Source organism: Galeopterus variegatus, unplaced genomic scaffold (assembly GCF_000696425.1).
Source record: "Galeopterus variegatus unplaced genomic scaffold, G_variegatus-3.0.2 Scaffold8230, whole genome shotgun sequence".
NCBI lineage: Eukaryota > Metazoa > Chordata > Mammalia > Dermoptera > Cynocephalidae > Galeopterus > Galeopterus variegatus.
Window position 1 is genome coordinate 15,425 of NW_007734341.1, and position 8,869 is coordinate 24,293.

General features: G+C 36.8%; 1 pseudogene; it reads right to left on the reverse strand.

The window, feature by feature from the left end:
* Window positions 1–1,342: 1,342 nt before the first annotated feature.
* On the reverse strand, window positions 1,343–2,039 carry LOC103608263 (annotated as a pseudogene).
* Between the last annotated feature and the right edge of the window lie 6,830 nt (window positions 2,040–8,869).

Genomic DNA, 8,869 nt, shown 5'->3' on the forward strand with positions numbered 1-8,869 from the left:
AAAGGGTGGGGCGTATTGGGAAGTGAATAAGCCATGAGGGCAGAACCCTCTTGAATGGATTAGTGCCTTGAATGGAAAAGGCTTGGAGGGAACTAACATAGGCCCTTTTGTTCTTTGGCTCTTCCTCTCCTCTGCCATGTCTAGTCATCCGGAAAGTGCTGTCTATGAGGAATGGACTTTCACCAGACACTGAACCTGCCAGTGCCTTCATCTTGAACTGCCCAGCCTCCAGAACTGTGAAAATAAACCTCTGTTCTTTATAAATTACTTGGTCTATGGTAATTTGTTATAGCAGCACAAATGGATTAAGACAATATATATTTTTTAATTATGAAGGAGTGTTAGGTTCTATCAAATTCTTTCTGCATCTCTTAAAGTGATCATGTGTTTTTTGTTCTTTATTCTATTTACACGGTGAATTAATTACATTAATTGATTTTCATATGTTGAGCCAACCTTGCACTTCTGGGAGAAATCCCACTTGGTCATGGTATATAATCCTTTTTATATGTTCCTTGATTTGATTTTCTGGTATTTTGTTGAAGATTTTTTTTTTGAAGTTGAAAATTTAATATTTTTGTTATGAGAACCAAGGCTAGAACTTCGTATTATTTCACAGCACTTTTTTTTTTAGAAGGTGAATATCATCAGCTACCAGTTTTTACTAGTCTGAGGTACTTGAGGTCTTACCTAGTTTGGATAACTCAAGGGTACTTCACATTCAAAAATATTATTTTCAGAATATTTTACAACCTATTTTAAAATCTGATATTCTTATGAGGGAGACCATGATAAGCTCACTTTTACTGGTAAAAGAAAAATACAGAAAGTTTAAATAAAAGAATGTGCCCTGTACCTCAGGTTTTTTCCTATAAAGTTTTCATATCACAGTGTCAATTATAATTAATACAAAACCCAGCAGTTTTAAGGTGACATTTAATGTTGGTTAACTCCTACTTATTACCATCTTGTTTAGAATGTAATATCCTCATTTTGGCGCAGTAAAAAATTTATTTCTAATATAAATTAAATAGATTATTTGTTATAGGCTATTCTTAATAGTAGCTTACTATTAAGACAAAAACAAAAACACCTTGCAAACATACAATTTCCTAGCAAAATTTTAAGTACTGGATTCTCATGTAAGGCACTTCCATTCATTTTCAAATAAAAGTTTCATAAGAAGTTTTCTATTTTTTTTTTTGTAATCAAGTCTTCCTAAATTACACAGTAATAATGTTACTTTAAGTTAAACTTTATTGAATACTCAATTTTGGCATAATTGCCGTACATATCTTTACCTCTGAAAAGAATGAAGGATGAGCATCAAGTTCTGTGCAAGCTAAATTTCAGTACAGGTAGTCTTGGTCTGCTTTAGTTAGAGAATTGGTAATATTTTATCTCGTTGATCTTGTTCAAGAATCCTGAAATCTTCCACAGGAAGATTACTTACTTAAGGCAGGTGGTAAAATGTGTTCTGATGTGCCCTTAGGTAATGCATCATTTGCTTCTAAATTCTTCACTAAGCACGTGGCTTTAATCCCACTTCAAGTTGCTCTGTGTTCTTTTCGTAGGCAAGTTTTCATCTTTCTTCTTAAGCTTGCTATTTCTTTTTCTAGTTTAACTATTTTCTTTTTGGCCTCCATAGGACTCCTAAAGGCATAACTATGTTCAAGTGGTACTGGCTTACTACTAATGTTTGATTTAAAATTAGATGGTCCAGCTGGAGTACGACCATTGTTTTTCTTCAAAAGATTCCCTGACTTGAGTTTCATAGACTTTATATGGGCACAAAAATACAAAATGGTTGGAACAGCATCTATTTTAAGTCATTGAGTATGTCCTGTTAGATCAAAACAGAAGTCTTTAAAGCGCTTTGGACAAAGAAAAGTATGTTTTCCTGGCAAAAAGCTTTTTCACTTAACCAGGTGAACCCAAAATTTTCTTCTTTTAGGATCCAAAGGAAAACTGTGGCAGCTGAAACTAATGTGCTGGTTGTAGGTGCCACCACAGCCCACCCTGGCACAGTAGGTTGGCATTTTGCCTTCACCATTCAGTGCTATCGTAAGTCTTTTCTGAGGCTCTGGCTGCTAAGCTTCCCTTGGGCAAAGGCTGGACAATCGAGGCAGGCGAGAGGCCCACTGAGCTTAGTCCTGAAAACTGTGTGGTGAAAAAGGGGTGCGTATGTGGAGGGCTGGGGGAAGATGAGGGAGGGTCAACCTTCCCATCCTCTTTATTAATATGGTGGACTTGAGCCAGCAGAGCCACCATCCTGGGACTCCAACATGGTGGACACAAGCCGTTCTTTCCCCCACCTTCAAAAGAGCCTAAATCTACTGCGTCTCTTCAGCAGCAGTCCCCGGAGCAGTTAAAAGGCAGAGGTGTTCCCCCTCCAGAGATGCTTTACTATGAAGCTCTCTCCAGGCTACGGCTAAGAGCAGGTCTGCCCACCCCTCCACACACCTGGCTGTCCCTGCACATTGTGTTGTGAGGCTGCCACACGGAAAAGGAACCAGAATACCCAATTGAGAATATAAAAGGGGGTCTTCATTGGCCTGCAGGTGACTGTCCCTCCAAGAAAGTCTCGGAAGAGAGCAGCCCTGACTTGAAGTTTAGAAGGTTTTTTAAAAGGCACATTTTTACATTAATCACACAGTTAAAATTATCAAATAGTCACACACTTATAGTTATCATATAGTCACACACATACACACATACCCTCCTGGCATGGGGAGGGGGTTTGGGGAGGTCTAGCACAAGCTGATAACAGAAGCTGAAACAAGCTAGTTAATTGCTCAGGGGCAGCTTGGGTGGGGAACAGCAAGCAAAATTTAAACTTTTCTAAGTGTAGGCTAATATTTAGCTTTTAACTTCTATTAAGGGGGCTGAAGAGCTGAGAGGGATTTTCAAACAACAACATTTTTAAAGCAATTCAAACACTATTTAAACTTAATCTGTCTTGTTACACAGCAAGCAGTTTTATAGAAATGAATTTCGTATGTTATGAAAGTGGGGGTCACCCCATTTCAATTGCTGCTTTGCTCCTCTCTTTCTGCTTTCCTTTTGCATCAAATGCATATTTTCTAATGTGAATTTTTAATTTCTTTAAAAACTTTTCCAGTATTTTTTGAGTCATTTTATTACCAGGTGCTCTAGGGCTTAACATAAATATTTTAACTTATCAGAATTGACTTCACGGGCCGGCCCGGTGGCGCACTGCTACAGTGCGCCGCTTGGGAGCGTGGCGGCACTCCCGCCGAGGGTTCGGATCCCACATACAGACCGGTTCCCGCTCACTGGCTGAGCGAGGTGCAGGCGCAACACCGAGGGTTGCAATCCCATTGCTGGTCCCGGTCCGGTACGGGGGCGACACTGAGGGTTGCGATCCGTTGCTGGACACGAAAAAAGACAAAAAAAAAAAGAATTGACTTCACATTTATACTAATTTAATTCCAGTAGGATATAGAAATGTTACTTTTATAAAGCTCTATTCCACCTTTCCTCTTTTTGTGATATTATTGTTATACATATTACATCTATATATGTTTCCAATGATACAACACATTGTTATATTTATCATCTTATATGATTTTATTTCATTAAGCTGAGAGGTGAACATTTTATATTTATAGAAGTTGTATTATTAACTTTACCAGTTTTTATTCTTTTTCTTTGTGGATTCAAGTCACCATCTCATGTCATTTTTAAAAAATAGATATATAGAGAGGTGTGGGAAAATAGCCTAAGTGATTCATTTTCAAGAATAGCTTAACAAGGGTTGCTTGATTAACTTGTGGTGTGATAACCCCTGAAAGTACACTTTCCCTAGGGTGACTTCTCAAGATGGTGGCTGGTCACCTTGTTCTTTTTACTGCCTGGTTCTTCTTCCTCCTCAGGACTTCTGGCAGGCCTTTTTTGCAGGCTTGTCCTGAGCCTACCCCTTTCCACATGCAGGAAGGGGACAATAAATGCCTTATAAGGAAGTAATAAAACTTAGGTGATGTTCGGGAAGATTGTGCAACAATAGTACTCAGCCAGTGAGGAACTGGGGGAGGGACTTGTACACTAGGGAACAAATTGCTCAATGTAACCATTTCCGGTGTGCCTGCTTGGTTAATCAGACACCTGATCTTGCAAGACAACCATTAAAGTCTTGCTTTGCCATACCGCATGTCTACATGTCCATCCTTTGGCATTATGTGGGTGAGGACATTTCTCACAGAGGGATATTTATGTATTTATTTTTGGTTTAATTGTGCAATATTTATTTATTTATTTTTAAATATTATTTTAAATTGACAAATCATAATTGTATATGTTTATGGGGTACAGTGTGAGGTTTTGATATATGTACACAATGGATGATAAAATCATGCTAATTAATATATCTGTAGCCTTGCTTACCTGTCATTTTTTATGGTGAGACATTTAAAATTTACTTTTTAGTTATTTTGATATGTACATTATTATTGACTATAGTCTATAGATCCTGCTCTGCAATAGATCTCAAAACTCATTTCTCCTATCTGACACTTTGTACCCTTTCATCAACAACTTCCCATTCTCTCTCTTATCACCTTCCCAGCCTCTGATAACCATAATTCTACTCTACTTTTGTGAGTTCAACTTTTTTTGGATTCTGCATATAAGTGAGATCATGTAGTGTTTGTCTTTCTGTGCCTGGCTTATTTCACTTAGCATAATGTTCTCCAGGTTCGTATTTATTGTCACAAAGGACCAGATTTCCTTCTTTTTAAAGGTCAAATAGTATTCGTTGTGTATATTATATAATACATTTTCTTTATCCATTTATCCATTGATGGACACTTAGGTTGATTTTATATCTTGGCTACTGTGAATAATACTTCAATGAACATGGGAGTGCAGATATCCCTTTGATGCACTGATTTCATTTCCTTTGGATGTATGCCCAGAGGTGGGATTGCTGGATCATATGATAGTTTTATTTTTAGTTTTTTGAAGAACCTCCATGCCATTTTCCATAATGGCTGTACTAATTTACATTCCCACCAATAATGTATAAGAGTTCCCTTTTCTCTACATCCTCATCAACATTTGTTATCTTTCATATTTTGATAAAAGTTATTCTAACTGGTGTGATGTGATATCTCATTGTAGTTTTAATTCCCATTTCCCTAATGATTAGTGATGCTGAGCACTCTTTTATGCACCTGTTGGCCAATTGTATGTCTTCTTTTGAGAAATGTCTGTTCATGTTCTTTGCTTATTTTTTAATCAGGTTATTTGTTTTCTTGCCATTGAGTTGTTTGAGTTTCTATATATTTTGAATATTAGTCTTAATCACAATGATGTTATTTTCTTATTCAATATAGTTTTGGCTCCACTTACCTCCATTGTAGTGTTGTCAAATATATTACATTTTTTCATGTTGCAGGTCTGACAGTACAATTACATACATTTTATTTTATACAACTGATTTTTAGATCAGTTAAAAGAAGAAAGAATATACATGTATACTGTCTTTTATAATTACATAATTATCTTTATCTGTGTACTTTTTTTGTGTCTGGGGTCACTTAGTTTTATCCCTAAGATTCATCCCGAATCTTTAGAAGATTTAAGTAAATTTTAAGTTGCTTTAATTTTTGAAAGATAATTTTCCTGGATATTAGATTCTTGCTTGACACTCTTTTCTTTCAGCACAGTGATTATGTCATCCCATTGCCTTCTGGCCTCTATTATTTATTTTATTTTATTTTATTTTATCAATATAGAACATAGTTGGTTTTCATGTTCGTTTACTGATTCCTCCCATCCCCCTCCCTCTCCCCCCTCCCACCCATCAACATCATATCTGTTCACCTGTCTTAACAAGTTCAAGGAATTGTTATTGTTGTGTCTTCTTCCCCACCCTGCCGTTTGTTTGTGTATTTATTAATTTATTTTTAGCTCCCACAAATAAGTGAGAACATGTGATATTTCTCTTTCTGTGCCTGACTTATTTCACTGAACATGATTTTTTCTAAGTCCACCCATGTTGCTGCGAATGGTAGTATTTCATTCTTTTTTATAGCAGAATTGCGCTAGTATTCCATTGTGTAGATATACCACATTTTCCATATCCACTCATCTAATGATGGACATTTGGGCTGGTTCCAACTCTTGGCTATTGTGAATAGTATGGCAATAAACATTGGAGTACAGGTATCCCTTCGACATGATGATTTCCATTTCTCTGGGTATATTCCCAGCAGTGGAATAGCTGGGTCATATGGTAGATCTACCTGTATTGGTTGAGAAACCTCCAAACCATTTTCCATAAAGGCTGCACCATTTTGCAGTCCTGCCAACAGTGTAGGAGGGTTCCTTTTTCTCAGCAACCTCACCAGCATTTATCATTCTCAGTCTAACTGGAGTGAGATGGTATCTCAGTGTGGTTTTGATTTGCATTTCCCAAATGCTGAGTGATGTTGAGCATTTTTTCATGTGTCTGTTGGTCATTCATATATCATCCTTTGAGAAATGCCTATTCAGCTCCCTTGCCCATTTTTTAATTGGGTTATTTGTTTTTTTTTTTGCTGTAAAGTTGTTTGGGTTCCTTGTATATTCTGGATATTAATCCTTTTTCAGATGTATATTTTGCAAATATTTTCTCCCACTGTGTTGGTTGTCTTTTCACTCTGTTGATTGTTTCTTTTGCTGTGCAGAAGCTTTTTAGTTTTGGGCTGGCCCGTGGCATTCTCAGAAAAGTGCAGTGCTGATAACACCAAGGCCATGGGTTTGGATCCTATATAGGGATGGCCGGTTGGCTCACTGGGTGAGCATGGTGCTGACAACATCAAGCCAAGGACTGAGATCCCCTTACCAGTCATCTTTTTAAAAAAGTTTTTTAAAAAGAAGCTTTTTAGTTTGACATAATCCCATTTGTTTATTTTTCCTTTGGTTGCCTGTGCTTTGGGGGTTGTATTCATGAAGTCTGTACCCAATCCCTCTTCCTGGAGTGTTTCAACTATGTTTTCTGTAAGGATTTTTATTGTTTAAGGGTGTATATTTAATTCTTTAATCCATTTTGAGTTGATTTTGGTGTATGGTGAGAGGTATAGGTGTAGTATCATTCTCCTGCATATGGATATCCAGTTTTCCCAGCGCTATTTGCTGAAGAGTCAGTCTCTTTCCCAGTGTATAGGCTTGATGCCTTTGTCAAAGATCAGATGGCTGTAGGTGTGTGGGTTGATTTCTGGATTCTTTATTCTATTCCATTGATCAGTGTGTCTGTTTTTATGTCAGTACCATGCTGTTTTGATTATTATAGCTTTGTAGTATAGTTTAAAGTCGGGTAGTGTTATGCCTCCAGCTTTATTTATTTATTTATTTGCTCAGAATTGCTTTGGCTATTCATGGCCTTTTGTTATTCCATATAAATGTCTGGATAGTTTTTTCCATTTCAGAGAAAAATGTCATTGGAATTTTGATGGGGATTGCATTGAATTTGTATATCACTTTGGGTAGTATGGACATTTTCACAATGTTAATTCTTCCAATCCAAGAGCATGGGATATCTTTACATCTTCTTATGTCCTCTTTAATTTCTCCCAACAGTGGTTTGTAGTTCTCATTGTAGAGATTTTTTACATCCTTGGTTAACTTTTTTTATTTTTTTTTGGTGGCTATTGTACATGGGTTAGCTTTCTTGATTTCTTTTTCTGTATATTCACTGTTGGAATATAGAAATGCTGCTGATTTTTGTGTGTTGATTTTGTATCCTGCAACTTTGCTGAAATCATTTATCAACTCTAAAATTTTTTTTGTAGAGGCTTTAGGCTGTTTGATATCTAGGATCATGTCATCCACAAACAGGGACAGTTTGACTTCATCTTTTCCAATCTGGATGCCCTTTATTTTCTTCTCTTCTCTGATTGCTCTGGCTAGTACTTCCAATACTATGTTGAATAGGAGTGGTGAGAGTGGGCATCCTTGTCTAGTTCCTGTTCTTAAGGGAAAAGCTTTCAACTTTTGTTGCTTTGCCTCCCACAGATTTGTCACCCCTTTTCCCCTGGGTGATGGAGCCACCAAAGATTATTCAAAGCCCAACTCTTCTGAGCAGTGAGAAGCCTCAAAAAGGGGTTAATGCCCCAGCACCTAATTTTCTGTTTGGGAAATTAACAACAAATTGGGGTTCTCTTCCTGCATTTATTTTCCAGACCAGAAAGTTACAGGAAGAGACATAGGTGGGGTTTTTACTAAGTACAGTTTAACAAGTTTAACAATAGAACTGGTAACATGCAATTAAGTCTATTCATTAATAAAAGCTTGATTCTAGCAAACATTCCTTCTCTCTCCAGCAGCTTCCTAGTAACTTTACATATCAATCAGTAGCTTGTCTATCTTTGAACCAGCAGCCTTGTTGTGTTACAATTCTTAACTTACAACAGAAACTAAATAGCCTGGGGAAATTTTCCTGGTTTTTGTAAGGTCAATATTTGAAACTGCAGGGCTTTGGAAAACCAGGCCCTGTGAAGTACATTTGCTTTATGCATACTCTACAAACTTTCCCATTCAGGATGATACTGGCAGTGGGCTTATCATATATGGCTTTAATTATGTTGAGATACTTTCCATCTGTACCTAACTTGTAGAGAGTTTTTATCATGAATGAATGTTGAATTTTGTCAAATGCTTTTTCAGCATCTATAGAGATGATCACATGGTCTTTGTCTTTGATTTTATTGATGTGGTGTATCACATTTATTGATTTGCATATGTTGAACCAACCTTGCATCCCTGGGATGAATTGCACTTGATCATGGTGTATAATTTTGTGTATGTGTTGCTGTATTCTGTTAGCTAGTATTTTAGTGAGGATTTTTTTTTTTTTTTTTTTTTTTTT